Raw genomic sequence first — 26003 nt, forward strand, 5'->3', positions numbered from 1 at the left:
CTCTTCAGATTCATTTGAACACTGTTAATCTCCATACTCCTACAGTTTGGAATGATTAGCGAATTTCATCGCATATAACAAATAAATGTATTCTCTCTCCTGTATTATTTATGAGTAGGATGTCAGCCATTGCTCAGTGGTTGCACTCTCGCCTCTGAGTCAGAAAGCCATGGGTTCAAGCCCCACTCCAGAGACTTGAGCACATAATCTTGGCTAACATTCCAGTGCAGTGCTGAGGGAGTACCGCACTGTTGGAGGTGCCGTCTTTTGAACCAAGGCCTTGTCTGCCCTCTCACGTGGATGTAAAAGATCCCATGGCACTATTTGAAGAAGAGCAAGGTAGTTCTCCCGGTGTCCTTGCAAATATTTAACATAGGGCGGGAGAGGGTTGGGGAGGGGGTTAAATCAGTAAAAATGTGAAACTCGACCCCAACCCGCCGCAAACATGCTTACTTCCGGTTTAACCACGGCAAGAGGGGGGTCTGTCATTATAATATTTAAATGAGGCTCCTTTCCTCAGATTTTGGCAGCCATTTGGATTTAACGGCTGTGGGCCGGGCTTCCCAGGGCTCGGGAAACCAGGCAGCTAAAGGGAGGTGGGAGCTGCCAGATCCAGCAGGTAAGTGCTTTTCCAGCACTGCTTGTAGGCCAGGAGGAGCAGAAGTGCTGCCCCCCGGCCCCCCAAGCAAACCTTCTGCCATGGTAACTCCCTCCCCGCGATCTCTCTCACCCCGTGATCTTCAGAATCCCATGATCTCTCCCTCCCTGCAATCTTCAGACCCCCCCCCCGCCACCTCTCCTTCCCCGTGATCTCTCCGCCCCCTCAATCTTCAGCCTCCCCCGCCACCTTTCCTTCCCCGCGATCTCTCTCTCCCCACAATCTCTGCCTCGCAATCTCTACCCCGCGATCTCTCCACCCCTGCAATCTCTCTCTTCCCACGATCTCTCCCTCCCTGCAATCTTCAGACCCCCTGTGATCTCTCTCTCCCATCAATCTCTCCCTCCCCGTAATCTCTCCCTCCCCACAATCTCTCCCTCCCCGCGATCTTCAGACCCCCCACAATCTCTCCCTCCCTGCGATCTTCAGACCCCCCACAATCTCTCCCTCCCCGTGATCTCTCTCTCCCCACAATCACTCCCCCATGATCTTTCTCCCCCCGTGATCTCTCTCTTCCCGCCATCTCTGCCCTCACAACCTCTCCCTCCCCGAGATCTCTCTCTCCCTGCAATCTCTGCCCCGAGATCTCACTCTTCCCCCGACCTCTCCCTCCCCGCAATCTCTCTCTCCCTGCGATCTCTCCCTCGCGATCTCTCCCTCCCCGTGATCTCTCTCTTCCTGCAATCTCTGCCCCCTGCGATCTTTACCTCCCCACAATCTCTCTTCCTGCGATTTCTGCCCCTCACGACCTCTCCCTCCTCACGATCTCTCTCCCCCCACGACTTCTCCCTCCTCACGATCTCTCTCCCCCAACGATATGTCCCTCCCCACGATCTCTCCCTCCCTGCGATCGGCCAACTCCCTCTCCCTATCTTCATCCCTCCTCGCTGCAGCACTCCAAGCCTCCCCACCATGCTCCAATCTCCATTTGCTGGGAACCATCCCCAGCGGCCTTCTACCACTCACTTTTCCACCCGGCTGTAGTCCAGCCTCTCACTCTGGCCAGTTGTCAGGCAGGAAACAGAATAAAAAAATGTTAATGAGGTCCCACTGTTAAATTCAGCAGGATCTCCGCCTTCCCGGCATTTCCGGATTTCCCAGCCACATACACGTGCACCCACTCCCTCCCCATCTCCCCTTAAATATCGGGGCCATGTTATTTGGTCATTTATTTCATTGATGTTTATTTTGGCTGCTATGTTTCCATCAATTACAACAATAACTGCACTTCAACAGTAATTCATTTGCTGTAAAGCGCTTTGGGATGTCCTGAGGTCATTAAAGGCGCTATTTAAATGCAAATCTTTCCTTAATGCAAATGAGACCCAGAATAGAGCCCAGAAGAATTTACACTAGTTATTGCCTTCAGACAGAGCACTTTAATCACCACATCCTGCTTTCTATTGTTAAACCAGTTTTTAATCCAGCTATCTAATTTACCATTAATTCCAAGAGTTTTCATCTTTTTCTAAAGCCTCACTGACACTGACTTTACAGAATAGAATAGAATCATAGAAGTTTACAACATGGAAACAGGCCCTTCGGCCCAACATGTCCATGTCGCCCAGTTTATACCACTAAGCTAGTCCCAATTGCCTGCACTTGGCCCATATCCCTCTATACCCATCTTACCCATGTAACTGTCCAAATGCTTTTTAAAAGACAAAATTGCACCCACCTCCACTACTGCCTCTGGCAGCTCGTTCCAGACACTCACCACCCTTTGAGTGAAAAAATTGCCCCTCTGGACCCTTTTGTATCTCTCCCCTCTCACCTTAAATCTATGCCCCCTCATTATAGACTCCCCTACCTTTGGGAAAAGATTTTGACTATCGACCTTATCTATGCCCCTCATTATTTTATAGACTTCTATAAGATCACCCCTAAACCTCCTACTCTCCAGGGAAAAAAGTCTCAGTCTATCCAACCTCTCCCTATAAGTCAAACCATCAAGTCCCGGTAGCATCCTAGTAAATCTTTTCTGCACTCTCTAGTTTAATAATATCCTTTCTATAATAGGGTGACCAGAACTGTACACAGTATTCCAAGCGTGGCCTTACTAATGTCTTGTACAACTTTTTTTTTTCTTTATTCGTTCACGGGATGTGGGCGTCGCTGGCAAGGCCGGCATTTATTGCCCATCCCTAAATGCCCTCGAGAAGGTGGTGGTGAGCCGCCTTCTTGAACCGCTGCAGTCCGTGTGGTGACGGTTCTCCCACAGTGCTGTTAGGAAGGGAGTTCCAGGATTTTGACCCAGTGACAATGAAGGAACGGCGATATATTTCCAAGTCGGGATGGTATGTGACTTGGAGGGGAACGTGCAGGTGGTGTTGTTCCCATGCGCCTGCTGCTCTTGTCCTTCTAGGTGGTAGAGATCGCGGGTTTGGGAGGTGCTGTCGAAGAAGCCTTGGTGAGTTGCTGCAGTGCATCCTGTGGATGGTGCTCACTGCAGCCACAGTGCGCCGGTGGTGAAGGGAGTGAATGTTTTGTAGGGGGTGGTGGTGTGTGTCAGCTTCACCTCTGACTACTGAGCGGTTCGAATCGCTCCCACTCCCTGGGTTCTAGACCTTGGACTTATTTGGGGGTTGTGACAAAGTGCAGCAGACAACTGGTTTTGGTGCAAGAAACTTTGACCTTTATTCAATAGAGGAAATACAAGACAACAATCTTAACACTCTAATAAAATGGGGAACACTACAGTACACGCGAGGGAAATTACAGTAGAAAGATACCTCACCCCTCCCAAATCCCACTGTACTAGTTAGGTTGGACTCTAAAGGACCAGGGATAATGCTCACCAAACGAAACCTTGACAGTAATTCACCCAGAGGTAGGTCAGAAATAGATTGTAGAGTGGAAACTTTGCGGATCTTCGGTTTTCTCCCGAGTTGGTTTTCTTTGGTCGCGGTGGCTCAATATTACCCGGTTGGTTGGTGGTAATATTCGGTTGGTTGTTTCGTAAGGCCCTTGTTGCCGCGAGGTGTCTGATGGTCACTGGGACTGTTGCTCTGGTTTCTTCTTGTGTGTCAGCCTGCTTCTAGAGCTGCTGTCCTTCCCTGTCGAACTGCTTTCCTTGTTGTCTGCTGGAAACTGCTCTTATTTCCAGACACTGGCAGAACCAAGACAGTTTCTTCTTGTGTGTCGGCCTGCTTCTAGAGCTGCTGATCTTCCTTGTCAAACTGCCTTCCCCTCGCCTTGTTGTTTGCTGGAAACTACAAACTGCTCTTCTTTCCAGACACAGGCAGAACCAACACAAGCAGCCCACCAGAGCCAGCAAGCCAGAGAGAGAGAGAGAGAGAGCTTTCGCCTTGTGGCTGTCTCTTCTACAATGGTCTGTTTAAACAGTTCTTACAAAGTTCTTTGATGGCCTTTTGATGGTCCCAATCATATTGCAAATTGCATCTCCCAATGTGTCATTGTTTTTAATTCTGATTTAGAGCTTGTCACATGAGGCTTCCTTTTGTATCCAACGTCCTAGGTGTTGATAGGTTTTGCATTAAAACAAAAGCATGGCCCCACCAGTCCGGAAACAGTTATCTCTTTCAATGGGAGTGCTTATCGACCCCCTGCTGTCCGTTTTGCATTAAAACAGAGGCAGTAATTCTCCCACCTTCCACGTGTGGGTTGTAGATTTTGTCTGGTGACCTCTCAACTATCCTTCCATTTTAGGATTATAGTCAATGGCCAAAGTTTTCCCATACTCAGGGTAAAGGTGAATTTATTTAGGGTTTTTCTCTGAGTTTTTGGGGGATCTGTGAATTTTGAGAATCTTACAGTTTAGGGTGGTGGATGGGGTGCCAATCAAGCGGGCTGCTTTATCTTGGATGGTGTCGAGCTTCTTGAGTGTTGTTGGAGCTGCACTCATCCAGGCAAGTGGAGAGTATTCCATCACACTCCTGACTTGTGCCTTGTAGATGGTGGAAAGGCTTTGGGGAGTCAGGAGGTGAGTCACTCGCCGCAGAATACCCAGCCTCTGACCTGCTCTCGTAGCCACAGTATTTATATGGCTAGTCCAGTTAAGTTTCTGGTCAATGGTGACCCCCAGGATGTTGATGGTGGGGGATTCGGTGATGGTAATGCCGTTGAATGTCAAGGGGAGGTGGTTAGACTCTCTCTTGTTGGAGATGGTCATTGCCTGGCATTTATCTGGCGCGAATGTTACTTGCCACTTATGAGCCCAAGCCTGGATGTTGTCCAGGTCTTGCTGCATGCAGGCTCGGACTGCTTCATTATCTGAGGGGTTGCGAATGGAACTGAACACTGTGCAGTCATCAGCGAACATCCCCATTTCTGACCTTATGATGGAGGGAAGGTCATTGATGAAGCAGCTGAAGATGGTTGGGCCAAGGACACTGCCCTGAGGAACTCCTGCAGCAATGCCCTGGGGCTGAGATGATTGGCCTCCAACAACCACTACCATCTTCCTTTGTGCTAGGTATGACTCCAGCCACTGGAGAGTTTTCCCCCTGATTCCCATTGACTTCAATTTTACTAGGGCTCCTTGGTGCCACACTCGGTCAAATGCTGCCTTGATGTCAAGGGCAGTCACTCTCACCTCACCTCTGGAATTCAGCTCTTTTGTCCATGTTTGGACCAAGGCTGTAATGAGGTCTGGAGCCGAGTGGTCCTGGCGGAACCCAAACTGAGCATCGGTGAGCAGATTATTGGTGAGTAAGTGCCGCTTGATAGCACTGTCGATGACACCTTCCATCATTTTGCTGATGATTGAGAGTAGACTGATGGGGCGGTAATTGGCCGGATTGGATTTGTCCTGCTTTTTGTGGACAGGACATACCTGGGCAATTTTCCACATTGTCGGGTAGATGCCAGTGTTGTAGCTGTACTGGAACAGCTTGGCTAGAGGCGCAGCTAGTTCTGGAGCACAAGCCTTCAGCACTACAGCTGGGATGTTGTCGAGGCCCCTAGACTTTGCTGTATCCAGTGCACTCAGCCGTTTCTTGATATCACGTGGAGTGAATCGAATTGGCCGAAGACTGGCTTCCGTGATGGTGGGGATATCGGGAGGAGGCTGAGATAGATCATCCACTCGGCACTTCTGGCTGAAGATGGTTGCAAACGCTTCAGCCTTGTCTTTTGCACTCACGTGCTGGACTCCGCCATCATTGAGAATGGGGATGTTTGCAGAGCCTCCTCCTCCCGTTAGTTGTTTAATTGTCCACCACCATTCACGACTGGATGTGGCAGGACTGCAGAGCTTTGATCCGATCCGTTGGTTGTGGAATCGCTTAGCTCTGTCTATAGCATGTTGCTTCTGCTGTTTAGCATGCATGTAGTCCTGAGTTGTAGCTTCACCAGGTTGGCACCTCATTTTTAGGTACGCCTGGTGCTGCTCCTGGCATGCTCTTCTACACTCCTCATTGAACCAGGGTTGATCCCCTGGCTTGACTTCAACAAGACATCCCAACTCCTGTATTCAATGTTCTGACCAATGAAACCAAGCATGCTGAATGCCTTCTTCACCACCCTATCCACCTGTGACTCCACTTTCAAGGAGCTATGAACCTGTACTCCTCGATCTCTTTGTTCTATAACTCTCCCCAATGCCCTACCATTAACGGAGTAGGTCCTGGCCCGATTCGATCTACCAAAATGCATCACCTCACATTTATCTAAATTAAACTCCATCTGCCATTCATCGGCCCACTGGCCCAATTTATCAAGATCCCGTTGCAATCCTAGATAACCTTCTTCACTGTCCACAATGCCACCAATCTTGGTGTCATCTGCAAACTTACTAACCATGCCTCCTAAATTCTCATCCAAATCATTAATATAAATCACAAATAACAGCAAACCCAGCACCGATCCCTGAGGCACACCGCTGGTCACAGGCCTCCAGTTTGAAAAACAACCCTCTACAACCACCCTCTGTCTTCTGTCGTCAATCCAATTTTGTATCCAATTGGCTACCTCACCTTGGATCCCGTGAGATTTAACCTTATGTAACAACCTACCATGCGGTACCTTGTCAAAGGCTTTGCTAAAGTCCATGTAGACCACGTCTACTGCACAGCCCTCATCTATCTTCTTGGTTACCCCTTCAAAAAACTCAATCAAATTCGTGAGACATGATTTTCCTCTCACAAAACCATGCTGACTGTTCCTAATCAGTCCCTGCCTCTCCAAATGCCTGTAGATCCTGTCTCTCAGAATACCCTCTAACAACTTACCCACTACAGATGTCAGGCTCACCGGTTTGTAGTTCCCAGGCTTTTCCCTGCCGCCCTTCTTAAACAAAGGCACAACATTTGCTACCCTCCAATCTTCAGGCACCTCACCTGTAGCGGTGGATGATTCAAATATCTCTGCTAGGGGACCCGCAATTTCCTCCCAAACCTCCCATAATGTCCTGGGATACATTTCATCAGGTCCCGGAGATTTATCTACCTTGATGCGCGTTAAGACTTCCAGCACCTCCCTCTCTGTAATATGTACACTCCTCAAGAGATCACTATTTATTTCCCCAAGTTCCCTAACATCCATGCCTTTCTCAACCGTAAATACCGATGTGAAATATTCATTTAGGATCTCACCCATCTCTTGTGGTTCCGCACATAGATGACCTTGTTGATCCTTAAGAGGCCCTACTCTCTCCCTAGTTACTCTTTTGCCTTTATGTATTTGTAGAAGCTCTTTGGATTCTCCTTTGCCTTATCTGCCAAAGCAACCTCATGTCCCCTTTTTGCCCTCCTGATTTCTCTCTTAACTCTACTCCGGCAATCTCTATACTCTTCAAGGGATCCACTTGATCCCATCTGCCTATGCATGTCATATGCCTCCTTCTTCTTTTTGACTAGGGCCTCAATCTCCCGAGTCATCCAAGGTTCCCTACTTCTACCAGCCTTGCCCTTCACTTTATAAGGAATGTGCTTACCCTGAACCCTGGTTAACACACTTTTGAAAGCCTCCCACTTACCAGACGTCCCTTTGCCTGCCAACAGACTCTCCCAATCAACTTCTGAAAGTTCCTGTCTAATACCATCAAAATTGGCCTTTCCCCAATTTAGAATTTTAACTTTTGGGCCCGACCTATCATTCTCCATAGCTATCTTAAAACTAATGGAATTATGATCACTGGTCCCAAAGTGATCCCTCACTAACACTTCTGTCACCTGCCCTTCCTTATTTCCCAAGAGGAGGTCAAGTTTTGCCCCCTCTCTAGTCGGGCCATCCACATACTGAATGAGAAATTCCTCCTGAATACACTCAACAAATTTCTCTCCACCCAAGCCCCTAATGCTATGGCTGTCCCAGTCAATGTTGGGAAAGTTAAAGTCCCCTACTATTACCACCCTATTTTTCTTGCAGCTGTCTGTAATCTCCTTACATATTTGCTCCTCAATTTCCCGTTGACTATTTGGGGGTTTGTAGTACAATCCTATCAAAGTGATCTCTCCCTTCTTATTTTTCAGTTCTACCCATATAGAATCAGTAGGCGAACCCTCGGATATATCCCCTCTCACTACTGCCGTGATCTTCTCCCTCATCAAGAATGCAACTCCCCCTCCTCTCTTACCTCCTGCTCTATCTTTCCGATAGCATCTGTACCCTGGAACATTGAGCTGCCAGTCTTGCCCCTCCCTTAGCCATGTTTCAGTAATAGCTATAACATCCCAGTCCCATGTACCCATCCATGCCCTGAGTTCATCTGCCTTGCCCATCAGACTTCTTGCATTGAAATAAATGCAGTTTAATCTAGACTTCCCTTGGTCTTTGCCCTGATTTCTCAGACCATCTGTCCAGTCATGTTTTGTACTCTCTCCCTTCCTGCCTTTTGTTTCTGTCACCACTTTACTTCCCACTGACTTCCTGCATCGGTTCCCATTCCCCTTCCTCATTAGTTTAAGCCTTCCCCAACAGCACTAGCAAACACTCCCTCTAGGACATTGGTTCCAGTCCTGCCCAGATGCAGACCGTCCAATTTGTACTGGTCCCACCTCCCCCAGAACTGGTTCCAATGGCCCAGGAATTTGAATCCCTCCCTCTTGCACCATCTCTCAAGCCACGTATTCATCCTAGCTATCCTGTCATTCCTACTCTGACTAGCCCGTGGCACTGGTAGCAATCCTGAGATTACTATCTTTGAGGTCCTACTTTTTAGTTTAACTCCTAACTCCCTAAATTCAGCTTGTAGGACCTCATCTGTGCTTCGGTTACATATATAACAAACGTGCAAATTTGTATGTAAGTATTAAGTTGGTCATGAATTACATTCACTTGCTGCCTGAGCATTCCCAATTTATATTGGGTTGGATAAAGTCCTGTGAGTATGACTTAAGTTTGCAGATACCTTCCTTACTCTCCATAAAGTAACCTTTGACAATTTTAGTCCATAGCAAACAACAACAAACTTCTATCTTTGCTCCCTTCACTATGCATACTTCCAGCCAGACTATCTGTCTGGAAATTACAACCTATACCAATGTAGTCACATGATTTGGTCAGCTGAGTTGTAAAAAGTTGTCTTATAGTAGCAGATACAGGTCCCCAAAATCTACAATTGTTTTGGCAGATTTGGGGTGCTACCAAGGTGGGGAGGATTTTGAGACGTAACTCACTTACCCAAGGTCTCCTCAACATTTGGCCTGCACCTGGGTTTCCTTAGACAGTGGGGGCTTCTTGCACCGCTCCCTTTCCAGATGGCCTAGGAAAAGAGGTGGGCCTGACAGGATGGCATCACCCACCGGACTTGCCACCAGTCCTACCTCTGCTGCCCCCAGGATAATATACACCTACATGACGCAGGCCGGTATTACTTGTCAGGGCAGCAACTTGGTGTAAGTGAACCCACAAAATTTTGCTAGGCCTGTTTGGAAAAAGGACATTTTTTTTCCCAGGAAACATCCTCATCCGGCCCAATCAGCACCCTGCGCCAGTGGCTGGCCTCCGCTGCTAACTTTCTTCCCCCACCCACCCTCCCCCCACTACATAACAGGTGTCCTAGCTACACTTCTACTGCTCAGGCACCCGTCCACTTGACGTAACTGTCTCTGACCGTACGGGCTAGATTTTCAGCTTGCTAATTGGACGTAAAACTAACATTGCAGATTGGCACAAAGTTATAAAAACCGCCTGATTTTCATTTTCTGGGCAGCAAGTTGAAAATCTACCCCCAGGAATTCATCCAGGGTCATGGACACAAGGTTGCCAATGGTCAGAATCCCCACTCCATTATGGTTACTGGCAGCGAGCGTATTGCAGTAGTGGATATTGCAGTTTTTGGTGTGCTTTCTTAACACATCTTTATGTTTCCTTTCAGGAAAGGTGTATGAAAATTTAACCCAACCCATTTTCCTAGTACCCCTCCTTGGGATTTAAACATGCACCCTCTCCCCTTACCAAATTTTTAACATCTTTGTGAACTAAAATTTCTTTTGAAAAAACACCTGAATATTTCAGGTTAGCGTCGGTCAGTAAATTTGAGCTCTGAAGGTCAATTGTCATATGCCACTGGCACGTTGATATTATTGTATAGCTATCACATGCTGTCATGTTCATCTAAATATTTTTATCCCTCCTGCAGGGAAACATACCCCAACTTGGATATGTGGTAAACACAAGGACAGTAAAGGAAGTTTCACATGGGATTGTTCCAAAAATATTTAATGCAAAAATGTTTGATAGAAGTAAAATCCTCGTGATTCTCTGAGTTACTGTTGAGGGAGAATGAAGCAGGCCATTCAAGATAGTTAGTCTAGCTTTCATTCCAATGTGATATTCTGAAAGTTATCTGGATCTTATTATGTCTTGCAGAAAATGTCCTTGAGTTCACTGAAAGAATCAGAACAGCTGATAGTTATCCCTTTCCTATCTATGAAAAAATAAGGACTATTACAAGGTTTTAACAACAAACTGAAAGGCGGTAATTCAATTAACATTTGTTTTAACACCAAAAAAAATGATTTTGCTTTATAATGTACATAAGAAACATACACAAAAAATATCTATGATGTTATTGCTATCTATAATGTATTAAAATTGTTACGTGGGTCATTTCATTCCATTTAGGTGTCAGCTGTGGCTCAGTGGGTAGCACTCTTGTCTCTGAGTCAGGAGGTTGTGGGTTCAAGTCCCACTCCAGAGACTTGGGGCTTGATGTTACCAGGGCTGCGGGTTCGTGGCGGGAGGGCTGTTGGGCGCGTGGGAAACGCGCCCGGCGAAATCAGTCTGCCCCGCGCGCGATCGCAGCCTAATTGGAGCCACTTACCTGGTCTTCCGGGTTCCCCACTGCTGATCTGCCCGTCGGGCGGACTGCGCATGCGCAGTAAGGTCTGTCAGCTGGAGGAGCTCTATTTAAAGGGGCAGTCCTCCACTGACAGAAGCTGCAAGAAATAGCTAAAAGTACAGCATGGAGCAGCCCAGGGGGAAGGCTGCTCCCAGTTTAATGATGCCTCACTCCAGGTATCATTAGATGGGGTGAGGAGGAGGAGGAGGAGGAGGAGGGGGAGGACAGGGATCTTCCCCCTGGCGGGTGGGAGGAAGCGGCCTACCTCTACCACCAGGAAGGCCTGGCTCGAGGTGGCAGAGGAGGTCACCAGCACCACCAACATATCGCTCACCTGCATACAGTGCTGGAGGCGCTCCAATGACCTAAGTAGGTCAGCCAAAGTGAGTACATTTACTCATTCCCCTACACTCCATCTGCCACATCTCCTTCTGCACTGCCAACACTACTCTGTCACATCACCCCTCATACTCACTCAAAGCTCATCCTCATCTTACCTGCACTTACTCATCTCGCCACTACCACTCAACCCAATCCTCATACAATCTCATGGCTCTATCTCATACTCACCCTCTCATGCATCTCTTTCACGGTCAGCCTCACTCAACCTGCCACTACCTGTGCTGCAGCCACAGGGCATGCATCACATATGTGCAGTAGGCAGCGTAAGGCAAACGTGTCATGAGCATGAAGGGGATGCACAAGGATGTTTGAGGGTTTGTCATGGTTTTTACTTATATTGAATTTCTGACCAACTCACATTACATATTATATTGGCACCACTACTGCCACGTCTTTGCGAATCTTGTCTGGATTGTGCAATAATGCCCTTTCCTGAGGATCACAATGAAGACCCACAACTGATGACACCCATTGTGTCACTGCAGAGTGGTGTAGGTGTATTTGCAGGGCTCTTTTGTGCAGACGACTGAGAGACGTCGGTGATGTCCCCGGTGGCACCCTGGGAGGATGCGGAGGAGAAGTTGTTGAGGGCAGTGGTGACTTTGACAGCGACAGGTAAGAAGATGGTGCTCGGGCCAACCGGGAGCAGCTCGGCATGAAGGAGGCTGCAGATGTCCACAACTACATGTCGAGTGACTTTGAGCCTCCGTGTGCACTGCTGCTCAGAGAGGTCCAGGAAGCTGAGCCTCGGTCCGTGGACCCTGTGGCGAGGATAGTGCCCTCTGCGACGCATCTCTCTGCGGTTGCCCTCCCTCCTGCTGTACAGGTGGATGTGTCACAGCACTCTGTTGTGGAGCTCCACGTGTCAGAGGTGGACGGCATGGCCAGCGAGGCTGGTGAGGCTGGTGATGCTGTTCGCCCTCCGAGGAGGTCATGACTGCAGCTATGGCGGCCCCCATCCGGAAGATGTACATCTGAGGGGGTCCGCAAGGTAGGTAAATGTGTCTGGACCCCGGGGTAAGTGTGCACGTTGGTGAATTTTCTTGTCAGGAGGAGTGTGGTGGAGGCCAAACTTTATCCCAAGTGACAGAGTGGCATCCTGCAATGAGTGAGGGTCTCCCCGCCCCCCCCACCTGTCAAATGGACCTTTGCAGCTGCCACAGGCTGACAGCTGCAACACGTCCATTTCAACTCGGAGTGTTTCCCCCAGTATGGGAAACAGTCCCAGTTGTCTATAAAATCCCACCCCTTCTCACATATTGACTTAATCAGGTCAGTTAATGACCTGAAATGCCTCAGTAAATACTTTTAAGTGGCACCCCGCTGGCTTTAATTGCCTGCGGGATTCCCACATGCAGGGGCTGCGCGCGCACGCCGGCGCGTCTGTGGGGAACCCGGAAGTGGGCGGGTTGGAGACGGGCTCCCGACCCACTCTGGGATTCCCCGATTTTCGGAGCCCCCCCGCCAGGAACGCACCCGATAGCGGGTGCTAAAATGATGTCCTTGAACACAAAATTCAGACTGACACTTCAGTGCAGTACTGAGGGGGTGCTGCACTGTTGGAGGTGGCGTCTTTCAGATGAGATGTTAAACTGAGGCCCCGTCTGCCCTCTCAGGTGGCTGTAAATGATCCCATGGCACTATTTTGAAGAAGAGCAGGGAAGTTCTCCCCAGTGTCCTGGCCAATATTTATCCCGAAACCAACATCACTAAAACAGGTCATCTGGTCATTATCACATTGCTGTTTATGGGACCTTGCTGTGCTCAAATTGGTTTCCTACATTACAACAGTGGCTACACTTCAAAAAGTACTTAATTGGCTATGAAGTGCTTTCGGATGTCCTGAGGTCATGAAAGGCGCTATATAAATGAAAGTTTTTCTTTTCTTTTTATTGCACAATGCATTGTAAACGCCCATGTGAACCTTTCTTTATGATAAAACCTGTTTTAAAAATGTCCTGTTGGTGGCCCTCTGATAGGTGATTTCAATGTTAATGAAGTCTGCCTTTTGCGTAACATTATGTGACGCCGTACCTGCTGTTTTGTAAAGTGAGTATGGTTAAAAAAAGACTGAATTTGGTTGACATGCAACTTTGTGTTCTGGCCACCGAGTGGCTCTGCAGAGTGCTCTTTTATGTTTTTTTTTAAATCATTCATGGGATGTGGGCATCACTGGCAAGGCCAGCATTTATTACCCATCCCGAATTGCCCTTGAGAAGGTGGTAGTGAGCTGTCATCTTGAACCGCTGCAGTCCGTGTGGTGAAGGTTCTCCCACAGTGTTGTTAGGTAGGGAGTTCCAGGATTTTGACATAGCGATGATGAAGGAACAGCGATATATTTCCAAGTTAGGATGGTGTGTGCCTTGGAGGGGAACGTGCAGGTGGTGGTGTTCCCATGCACTTGGTGCCCTTGTCCTTCTAAGGTGACAGAGGTCGTGGGTTTGGGAGGTGGTGTCGAAGAAGCCTTGGCGAGTTGCTGCTGTACATCTTGCAGATGGTACACACTGCAGCCACTGTGCGCCAATGGTGGAGGGAGTGAATGTTTAAGGTGGTGGATAGGGTGCCGATCAAGCAGGCTGCTTTGTTCCTGGTTGGTGTTGATCTTCTTGAGTGTTGTTGGAGCTGCACTCCTAACTTGTGCCTTGTAGATGGTGGAAAGGCTTTGGGGATTCAGCCTCTGACCTGCTCTTGTAGCCATGGTATTTATGTGGCTGGTCCAGTTAAGTTTTTGGTCAATGGTGACCCCCCAGAATGTTGATGGTGGGGGATTCAGCGATGGTAATGCCGTTGAATGTCAAGGGGAGGTGGTTGGACTCTCTCTTGTTGGAGTTGGTCATTGCCCGGCACGAATGTTACTTGCCACTCATCAGCCCAAGCCTGGATGTTGTCCAGGTCTTGCTGCATGTGGGCATGGACTACTGTCATTATCTGAGAGGTTGCAAATGGAGCTGAACACTGTGCAATCATCAGCAAACATCCTCACTTCTGATGGAGGGAAGGTCAATGATGAAGCAGCTGAAGATGGTTGGGCCTAGGACGCTACCCTGAGGAACTCCTGCAGCAATGTCCTGGGGCTAAGATGATTGGCCTCCAATAACCACTACCATCATACTAGGTATGACTCCAGCCACTGAAGAGTTTTCCCCCTGATTCCCATTGACTTCAATTTTACTATAGACAGAGTTAAGCAATTCCACAACCAACAGATCAGATCAAAGCTCTGCAGTCACCGATGCTCAGTTTGGATTCCGTCAGGACCACTCGGCTCCAGACCTTATTACAACCTTGGTCCAAGCATGGACAATCCGGTAGTTTCATGGTCACTATTACTGATTACTAGCTTTTTAATTTCAGATTTTATTTTAATTAACTGAATTCAAAGTCTCTAGCTGCCGTAGCAGGATTTGAACTCATGTCTCCCATGTTATTAGTCCAGGCCGCTGGCTTACAAGATAACCACTATGCTACCATGAACTTTATAAATACAGGATTTTCTTTTTTTCTTTTTCATCCTCCAGTGTGTCAGCTTTCTTGGTAAAGGTCAGAGGCTGGGTATTCTGCGGCGAGTGACTCACCTCCTGACTCCCCAAAGCCTTTCCACCATCTACAAGGCACAAGTCAGGAGTGTGATGGAATACTCTCCACTTGCCTGGATGAGTGCAGCTCCAACAACACTCAAGAAGCTCGACACCATCCAAGATAAAGCAGCCCGCTTGATTGGCACCCCATCCATCACCCTAAACATTCACTCCCTTCACCACCAGCGCACTGTGGCTGCAGTGTGTACCATCCACAGGATGCACTGCAGCAACTCGCCAAGGCTTCTTCGACAGCACCTCCCAAACCCGTGACCTCTACCACCTAGAAGGACAAGGGCAGCAGGCGCATGGGAACAACACCACCTGCACGTTCCCCTCCAAGTCACACACCATCCCGACTTGGAAATATATCGCCGTTCCTTCATTGTCGCTGGGTCAAAATTCTGGAACTCCCTTCCTAACAGCACTGTGGGAGAACCGTCACCACACGGACTGCAGCGGTTCAAGAAGGCGGCTCACCACCACCTTCTCGAGGGCAATTAGGGATGGGCAATAAATGCCGGCCTTGCCAGCGACGCCCACATCCCGTGAACGAATAAAAAAAAAGCGAGGCAAGCTTTCAGTTTTTTTAATTTTAAATATTTTATAGTAGTTTTTTTTGTTGCTTTCTTTTATTTTCTCCTTTAAAGATGATCCTCGGCCACTCTCTCCTCCTGGCTGCTGAATAAAAACTTGCTAAGAGACCGACGGCTGATCCAACCAGTGCTTCTTTTTTTGTAGTTGCTGTGGAATTTAAGGTGCCAGCCAATGGTTGTGACCTTCTCCCTGGCCATGGGAGTCTAGTCTTAGTTTTTTGTTGAAAAGACAACAGGTGGGTACAAATAAAAATAAAATAAAAACAAAAACCTAAACTGGAACTCCAACTTCTAATTTTCTTCCTCTCCATCAAACCGCTCAATGTCACTTTCAACTCTGGCTTCACTGACCACAGATAAAGCAGGTTTCATTTTGAATAAACTTCAGGCACTGTGCAGACTGGGTCCAATGGCTCCAACTGCCTGGCGTTTAGAATCACCTCATTTAGTCCACATTGCAGGTTGGGGGCTCGCAATCTTGAATTCTTGCACCTCATTCTTTTTTAATTTGATGTGTCCCTCCCTCCACTCCGCTCTTTTACACCTGTAGCAATTCGGGTCCAGCTCTGCCTCAGCCCTCATACTCTTTCACCTAACTGTCAGGTCTACCAGATAAAGATAGTCTGGATATTTTCTGGATATAACCCTTTTATGCTTCTTGTTTGCCCCTTTAAACAAACAAGAAGCATAAAAGGATTATATCCAGAAAATAGTTTTAAAATAGCTCACAGTATTTCAGTTGATGGTGTCATTTGGTCAGGAAATCTTGTTCTAAAAACAGCTATGTGAAAAGACCAAAGAATGATTTGGCCACACAGGCGGACTGAGCCAATAAGAAGGTACTATGTGGAAAATATGCTCTAAATAAAGGTCAAAAAGAAGTGTTTTAAAGCACTAACATTTAGTGACTATCATGTGTAATAAAATTGTGACCGAGAAAGTAATTGTGACAAACAAGAATTATATGCTTAATGCAAGACTTTTAACATATAATAGAACACATTACATTGTAAAATCTGCACTGACTGCAAACTAGTGGCATCAGTTGCAAGTAATATGACTACTAAATTTATTACAGCTGCAATCTATTAACTAAAGGGAGCCAAATGAATACAAAATTTGATTTAAAAAAAGTCAATTGAAATCTATTAATTTGGCAGAATTCAAAAAATTGATGCAACCAAATGTAACTTTTGGATTCCCATTCCTATAATTATATAACTGTGAAAACAGCAAAAAAATGACTACCAATCACATGAGCCATCTTCTAATCCTCCTATCTATTTTAAGCTTTCTTTCAGGAACTTCAGGAACTCTTTAGTCTTTAAATTTGCCTACATGCCTGTTGTCCCTATATGTCTACCATATCCATAGATTTTTTAATGCAAATTCGGTGTGGAACTTCTTATGTTCATTGAGACCAACCTATCATTCATTGGTTCATGGCAAAAATTACACACAAGATTTGCCTTTGCCCACTGTTTGATGAGACTTGTTACCAATGGTTGGGCTTTTCCGGCTGTTATGTGTTTCAGTTCCATTCAGGTATCATTCTTCCATTCAACTCCCCCCATTTTTTTTTCCAACTCTATCACTGGTGTTGATCCAAATGAATCTATTCATCAATCAAAACGGATGGAGCCAGTCTCCTCCTATTCTGCCAGCACATGTTGATGGATTTCTGCAGCACTAAATGATTGCAGTTGTCCCTTGCCCCATGTGATCAGCTTGTGTATGTGGACATCTTAAAGATATGACGGGGGCTGCCAACACTCAGAGTCTTAGTTTGTACCTGAAGAATGCCCACATTGTACTGGTTTACTGCTTTTTAAAAATATTTGATTTAATATCGAACCCATCTAATTAGGCTCATTTATTTAGCTATTTTTATTTATATTGTAATTCTCTATTACATTTTTCTCTTTGCCCTCCCCCTCCCCTAAATTTTTGCTTCTAATTTTACTGTTTTCAAATCAACCTGAATTTTTCCATACAGGTACTATGGATAGCCATTCAATGTTTTGAACTTGCCTACCTGCATTCCTCACATACACCCTGCCCTTAAGAAATATACTATTCTTCCTGAACAACTATTTTAAATCATAACATTATAATACAGATTAATGGAGGGATGTAAAGGAAATTACTAAAGTCTGATCTAACTTCCATTGGTTTGTAGCAGCTGTCTTCTAGTTTATGTACAACAGGATTTTATTTTGGACATGTTTGTAACTATCAGCCACCCATAAAAGCTGCTGGATGGTCCCTTCTTTCATTGGGACCAATTTTCCTAAGGACAGGAAATAATGCCAAAAATCTGTGATGCCAGGTCTCTGCCCCCTCAATGTTGCCCCCAAGATTTCTGGAGCTTTCTTGTAGGGTGGACAGACAGCCTGTGCTTGAAATGGGTGTCGGCTAAGGGTGGTAATTTAGATCAGGCGGGAGGAGAAATTCCTGGTCTACCTGCTTCATTTTGCTTTTTATAGGTGACCTCAGAAGCCTGCTGCAGTGGTTGGCTTTTCTCCTTCACTTCCAGGCGCTAGGCCCTGTCAGTGGGAATGCATGTACCAAGGAATGAACCCCGCCAAATTTGTATATACTGATCACTGACCAGCACCCAGGGAGAGGGGATAGGAAATTGGCCCAAAAAGAACCATAGAACCATAGAAAAGATACAGCACAGAAGGGGGCCATTTGGCCCATCGGCTCAAAGAACAACCAGGTGCCCACTCTAATCCCACCTTCCAGCACCCGGTCCGTAGCCCTGCAACTTACAGCACCTTAGGTGCAGGTCCAGGTACTTTGTAAAAGAGTTGAGGGTCCCTGCATCAACCACCAATTTGGGCAGCGAATTCCATACACCCACCATCCTCTGGGTTAAAAAGTTTGTCCTCATGTTCCCTCTAATCCTTCCGCTAATCAGCTTAAATCTATGTCCTCTAGTTCTTGAACTCAGGTACTTCCTGTCTACTCTATCTAGGCCCTTCATAATTTTGTACACCTCAATCAAGTCTCCCCTCAGCCTCCTCTGCTCCAAGGAAAACAATCCCAGCCTATCCAATCTCTCCTCGTAGCTGCAATTTTCAAGCCCTGGCAACATTCTTGTAAATCTTCTCTGCACTCTCGCCAGAGCAATTACGTCCTTCCTGTAATGTGGTGACCAGAACTGCGCACAATGCTCCAGCTGTGGCCTTACCAGCATTTTATACAGTTCCATCATTACATCCCTGCTTTTGTATTCTATACCTCGGCTAATAACGGAGAGCATTCCATATGCCTTCTTCACAACCTTATCTACCTGTACTGCCACCTTCAGGGACCTGTGCACATGTACTCCAAGGTCTCTCACTTCCTCTACCCCTCTCAATATATTCCACTTTACTGTGAATTCCCTTTTACTGTTTGCCCTCCCTAAGTGCATTACGTAACACTTCTCCGGGTTGAACTGCATTTGCCACTTTTCTGCCCACTCCACCAACCCATTGATATCTTCTTGGAGTCTACAGCTATCCTCTTCACTAGCAACTACACAGCCAATTTTTGTGTCATCTGCAAATTTGCTTATCATGCCCCCTACATTCAAGTCCAAATCATTAAAATATACCACAAACAGCAAGGGACCCAACACTGAGCCCTGTGGCACACCACTGGAAACAGATTTCCATTCGCAAAGACATCCATCGACTTTTACCCTTTGTTTCCTTTTACTGAGCCAATTTTGGATCCAATTCGTCACATTTCCCTGTATTCCATAGGCTTTTACCTTTCTGACCAGTCTGCCATGTGGGACCTTGTCAAATGCCTTACTAAAATCCATGTAGACAACATCCACAGCACTACCCTCATCAATCCTCCTTGTCACTTCCTCAAAGAATTCAATCAGATTTGTAAGGCACGATCTTCCCTGAATAAATCCATGCTGACTATCCCTGATTAAACCATGCCTTTCCAAGTGACAGTATTGATTCTAATAGTTTGCCCACCATCGAGGTAAGACTGACCGGTCTATAATTGTTCGGGCTTTCCCTCGTACCCTTCTTAAACAATGGTACTACGTTTGCAGTCTTCCAGTCCTCCGGTACCTCCCCTGTATCTAGTGAGGATTGGAAAATGATCCTCAGAGCATCCGTTATTTCCTCCCTGGCTTCCTTCAATAGCCTAGGAAACAATCCATCCGGCCCTCGTGACTTATCAACTTTCAAGGATTCCAGTCCCTCTAGTACTTCCTCTCTCGTTATGCTTACCTTATCCAATATTTCACACCTCTCCTCTTTAACTACTACGTCCGGATCATCCCTTTCCTTTGTGAATACGGAGACAAAATATTCATTTAAAACCCTACCCACATCCTCTGCTTCTACACACAAATTACCCTTATCATCCCTGATAGGTCCCACCTTTTCCTTAGCTATCCTCTTGTTCTTGATGTACTGATAAAACATCTTTGGGTTTTCTTTAATCTTACTAGCTAATATTTTTTCATGCCCTCTCTTTGTTTTCCTTATTTCCTTTTTTACGTCATCCCTGTACTTTCTATACTCCCCAATGCTTTCTGCAGTATTTAGTTTTCTGTGACAGTCACAAGCTTTCTTTTTTTGCTTTATCTTGCCCTGCATACTTCTAGACCATCAGGGGGCTCTAAATTTGGCAGTGCCACCCTTTTTCTTTGAGGGGACCTGTCTGCTTTGTACCCGTAGAATTTCACTTTTTAGTGCCTCCCACTGGCTTGCCACTGATTTCTCCTCAAGTATTTGTGTCCAGTCCACTTCTGCCAAATCATCTCTTAGTTCTGTAAAATTTGCCTTCCCCCAATTTAAAACGTTTACTCCTGATTTAACTCTGTCCTTTTCCATAATAACGCTAAAACTGACTGAATTGTGGTCACTATCCCCAGTATGGTCACCCACTGTCACTTCACCCACTTGCCCATCTTCATTTCCCAGGACTAAATCTAGAATTGCATCCCCTCTTGCTGGGCTTGTCACGTACTGGCTAAAAAATTTCTCCTGGACACCGATCAAGAATTTTGTGCCCTCTGTGCCCCTCACACTGTTTAAATCCCAGTTGATGTTAGGGTAGTTGAAGTCCCCTACCAATATTGCCCTCTTATTTTTGCACTCAGAAATTTGCCTACATATTTGTTCTTCTATCTCTCTTTCACTATTCGGGGGTCTGTAGTACACTCCTAGTAGTGTGACTGCCCCTTTTTTATTTCTTAGCTTAACCCATATGGCCTCGGTTGTAAATAGTACAATCAATACCATTGAGATAAATGTTCCACAGGATGGGTAGAATTTCAATCCCTGTTGACTTGCTAATCCATAATTATACATCACAAGATAATTATAGATGAGGACGGCCATTTTGGTCCTCTTAATTCATCCATCCAGAACAACCTCATTTTATGAACATCCTCCTCCAATCCATCTGTTTTCATTCTTTCTCATTCCTTTTAATTTGGTCCTTTTAAAGTAATAAACCTGGCTCCTTGTCTTTGATATAACTGAATCCGAGATCATGTTAAACTTGACATTTAGCAAATGATTACAGAATAGCGTCATCTTCAGAGGTTCGTGATAAGGTTGCCTGCCCATCCTCTCAGCTGGGGATATGGTGCAGGGAATCTAGTGATAGGAGCAAGAAAAACAAGTTCTACTATAAAAATAGTAACAAGAATTGCAGATGCATGAAGTACTTCCTCATCAGACTGGTTCTGTAACCACTAGATTTTGTTCTAGATACATGCAAGAATGCAATCAGGAAACCATGTCATTTTCAGTGTTGGGAAAAGAGGAGTTGCTATGACTTCCATTTCCTGCACTTTGTCTGGGTCAATCGCCTATACTAGATCAAGATGAGCACTGCCTCTCATGGCTTCCTTGATGTATTAAGTCCTGTAGCAATCATATTTACTATCTCTGACTCTAAACCACTTGGGTTTCCCAATTTATATTTGATTGGTTGAAGGCTCCTATTAAAGTTCTTACATAAAATTTCTTACCTCTTCACAGAGCAAACTGCCTTCCATTTTTGTTGGCTGGGGGTCTGTTGCATACCCCTAATGTTATCTTGGATTTTCTCATATTAGAGATTGCTATCCAAAGTAGTTCTTTATATGGACTATCCCCTCCCACCGGATCAATTCAATTTACCTCCCTGTTGTCCCTGACATATATGGCTGCATAGCCTCTTTTTCTGTCTCTTCTGTCCTTTCTTTAACCCTCTATACCCCTGAATGTTAAATTCATTTCCATCCTCTGGTTTTAGCCACGTTTCTGATATTTCCACCACATCATAGTCCCCTACTGCCGCAAGACCCTCCAGTTCTGGCATTTTATTTCTAGTGCGTATAACATTCATGTGTAAGCATCTTAATGTAGATTTGCCTCTTTTAATGTTGCCCAGTGTCTGCTTTTTCCTTTCTGTTTTCTTGGATGACTGTGTTCATACCCATTTATTGACCACATTCTACCATACAATCAATCCTCCAGCCCCCCACCTATCTAGTTTAAATGATTTCAATCTCAATGTTCCTTGCAAGTCTCTTTTCCTATTTGATTTAGGTGCAGCCCATCCCTCCTGTACCATTCCTGAAGGTAGCACTGTTGTTTTGATACCAGATTGTCAACCATTCATTTATATTCTCAGTTTTATTTGTGAACTCCTTTCCTTTCCCAAACATTGAAAATAAATGCAGTTTTGTACAGTGCTCTAATTGCCTTCTTATATGGATTTAGAGGTAAAGGTAATGGTTCTAGAACCAGTCTAACAAGGAAATACTTAATACACCTATAATTATCGCTACTTTCTTTATAATAGTATTCCCCTTTCTTCTTCCTGTTACTAGGTTTTCTGCACCATATCCCCAGTGAGAGAGTGAGTAGGCAACCTTGTCACAATCCTCAGCGTTCTGTAATCATTTGCTAAGTACCGTGTAGGTGCACCACTCCAGAATGTGCTCTGTATGGGAAACTTCAATGTGCACCACCAAGAGTGGCTCGGCAGTACTACCACTGACCTAACTAACCAATTCCTAAAGGACATAACTGCTAGATTGGATCTGCATCAGGTGGTGAGGAAACCAAAACAAGGGATTTACCTACTTGACCTCGTCCTCACCAATCTGATTGCCAATGATAGCACTGGTAAGAGTGACCATGTATAGTCCTTGTGAAGACAAAGTTACCTCCACAAGGAGGACACCCATCACTCTGTAGTGTGGCACTACTGTACTATGCTATGTGAAACAGATGATGGACAGATCTAGCAGCCCAAAACTGGGCATCTCTGAGGTGTTGCGAGCCATTAATAGTGGCAAAATTGTCTACCGCCACAATCTGTAACAGGGCCAAGCACATTCTTCATTTCTCCATCACGCTGGGAGACCAACCCTGGTTCAATAGAGACTGGGAAGAGCTTGCAAGGAGCGGCACCAAGCATACCTTAGAATGAGGTGTCAAACTAGTGAAGCTACAACACAGGACTGCCTGCATGCAAAGCACCACAAGTTGCAAGCTAAAGACAGAGCTAACTGGTCCTACAACCAATGGATCAGAGCAAAGCTCTGGTGCATTACCACATCCAGTCAAGAATTGTGGTGGACAATCAGGCAATTAATGGAAGGAGGAGCTCGTAATAACATCCCTTCCTCAACCATGGTAAAGCCTAGCATACGAGGGCAAGAAACAAATGCCTGGAATTTATACGAGGGTTCTCTAGTGTAAAAACAGTCGAATATGCCATTTCTCCAGGGTTTCCACCAATCTTCCACTAGATATAAAGAAAGATCAAGAAATTCTCCCCGAAACTAAAGTGTGTGCATACATCTTCAGCCAAAAGTGCTGATTGGACGATCCTACTCAGTCTTCTCCCGATATCTCCACCACCATAGGTGCCAATGTCCAACCAATTTGGTGCACTCCATATGACATTAAGAGGTGGCTGAGTGAACTGGATGCAGCAAAGGATATGGACCCTGATAACATCCTGGCTGCAGTGCTGAAGAGCTGTGCACCAGAACTAACTGCTCCACCCCTAGGCAAGGTGTTCCAGTGTGGCTCTGGCACTGGCGTCTACCTGATAATGTGGAAGAATGCCCAGGTATGTCGTATCCACAAAAAAAAGGGCAAATCTAACCTGGCCAATTAGTGACAGCTACTCATCAACAACCTGCTCATCAACACTATTCCAGGCTCCACCAGGACCACTCCATTCCAGACCTTAATGCTGCTTTACACACAAGAGCTGAATGCCAGAGAAGAGGAGAGAACAGGTGCCCGTGACATCAAGGTAGCATTCAACCAAGTATGGCACCAAAGAGCTGTAGCAAAACTGAGGTCAGTAGAGGTCAAGGAGAAAACTTCCCATGACTGGAGTTATACCTGACACACAGAAACATGGTTGCCATGGTCAGAGGACAATCTTCGCAGCCCTATGGTATTGCTGCAAGAGTTCCTCAGGGCAGGATCCTTGGCCTAACTATCTCCAGCTGTTTCATCAATGAACTTGCCTCCATCATAAGGTCAGGAGTAGGGTTGTTTACGTAACTATCCCACAGTATTAAAATTTATTCACAACTCCTCCGATAATGACGTAGCCCATGTCATCCTACTGCAGACCTGGACAATATCCAGGCTTGGGCTGATAAATGGCAGATAACATTCACACCGCTTAAGTGCCAGATAATGTCCTCCTCCAACAAAAAAAAGCCAAGCGCCTCCCCTTGACCATTAACTGCACCACTATGGCCAGGACCCCTATCATCAACATTTTGAATGGTCACCATTGACCAGAAGCTTAACTGTACCAGCCAGATCAGCACCATAGCCAAAGAGCAAGGCTGCCTGCCTGTTGGGTTCTCCTCAAAGCTTCTCCACCATCTATAAGACCCAAATCAAGCATATGATGGAATACTCACCACTCACCTAGATGGGTGCAGCAGCAACAACACTCAAGAAGCTTGACATCATCCAGGATAGAGTAGTCCATTTGATCAGTGCTCCTGCCACAGGACTGAATATCCACCCCCCATAATTTGTACTAAGGTTGTAATATGTACTACTGTATTTACAGGATGCACTGCAGCAGCTCACCAAACTTACTTTGACAGCACCTCCCAGCCACACCACATCTACCACACAAAAGGACAAGAGCAACAATATCATAGGAACATTACCAATTCCAAGTGGCACACCACCCTGAGTTGGACATACATCACCATTCCTTCATCATTGTTTTTTGTTTTGACTCTCTCTTCCCTGCACAGCAATTGCTGGTTTTCATTTAGTGTTTCCCAGGATGATAGAGCTGAAATTGTAAACTTGCCAATTTAGGAATCAAACCACCTTGTCTTCCTCTATGGTGCAATATAATGACGTTTCAATACACCACTCCTTTACTTATGTTACGATTTTTGTAACAGTTGAGAGCAAGGAGAAGAAATCATTCACATTCCGAGACGTACCTTATTCTCTGAACTTATACCTTGTCGGTGTTGCTTTAAAGTTCAAGAGGTGAAAGTGTGTTTGTCAGAATAGTCAGGTATAAACATATCGCAGGGAATTTTAGCACTCTCCCCTCCCCTGCCCCGGTGATCGATGCTTCCCGATGCAATCCTAACACATTTGCAGCTGCCGCTATTTTAACTGCCGGGTTTACGGCACTGTCGGGGCTGTGTGGAAAGCCCATTGAGCTCAAGGTAAGTGGGCGACAGGGATTCATGGGGCAGTGAGCGATTCTGGAAGAGGAGGTGGTGGGGGGGGGGGGGTCTGGGGCAGAGGAGTCCTACACGTCCCTTGTGGGGCCCAGAGGAGCACTTCTGCTCCTCCTAACCCCACAAAGGAAAATTTTAAACTTAACCTACAGTCCCTCTTCAGTCTTCAGACCAGAATCTTGCTGTAGAGATGGCCGCTGCCGGTGCCCAGCTGACTTCCTCGTTAACACGGCGTTGGGGGTCCTATTGAGGTAAAAAATGCATGAGGCTCCTGCCTGACTCAGGTGGGCACGCCATATGCCTGAATAATCAGGTATGTTCAAATTAGAACAGTGCAGGAACATAGTGGGTATTTCACCTACTCCATTTTAACTGTCTGCCTTGGGGGATGGGGGGGGTGGTGGTGGGAGGGGCGTTAAAATTCCCACCTCTGTATCTGTGGACAACAGTCTAACAACTTATAAAACTATTCTTACAGCCATGACAGCAAAACAGACCTTAGTACAGTCTGGCATTATCCTTCTTTATTTGGATATTTCTGTACAGTAAGTAGAAACCTATCTGGTAGAGTTGGCTACGTTTCACTAAGGCAGAAACAATTCAGCCATTTAAAAGTCCATTTGCTGAAATTAGAGTTGTGCTTTCCTCACAAATACAATGGGCATAAAGACCTTTGAAAGCTGCACTGCTCTATCAGATGGTGCTATTTATCTCCTTATTTGCTGTTCTAACTGTTTCCAATGATGAAAGCACGTACAGAATATCACCCATCCAGATATGCACACACCCAGTAGTGTACAAGCCTTACAAG

This window comes from Heptranchias perlo, chromosome 13 (genome assembly GCF_035084215.1).
Source record: "Heptranchias perlo isolate sHepPer1 chromosome 13, sHepPer1.hap1, whole genome shotgun sequence".
In the NCBI taxonomy this organism is placed as follows: Eukaryota; Metazoa; Chordata; class Chondrichthyes; order Hexanchiformes; family Hexanchidae; genus Heptranchias; species Heptranchias perlo.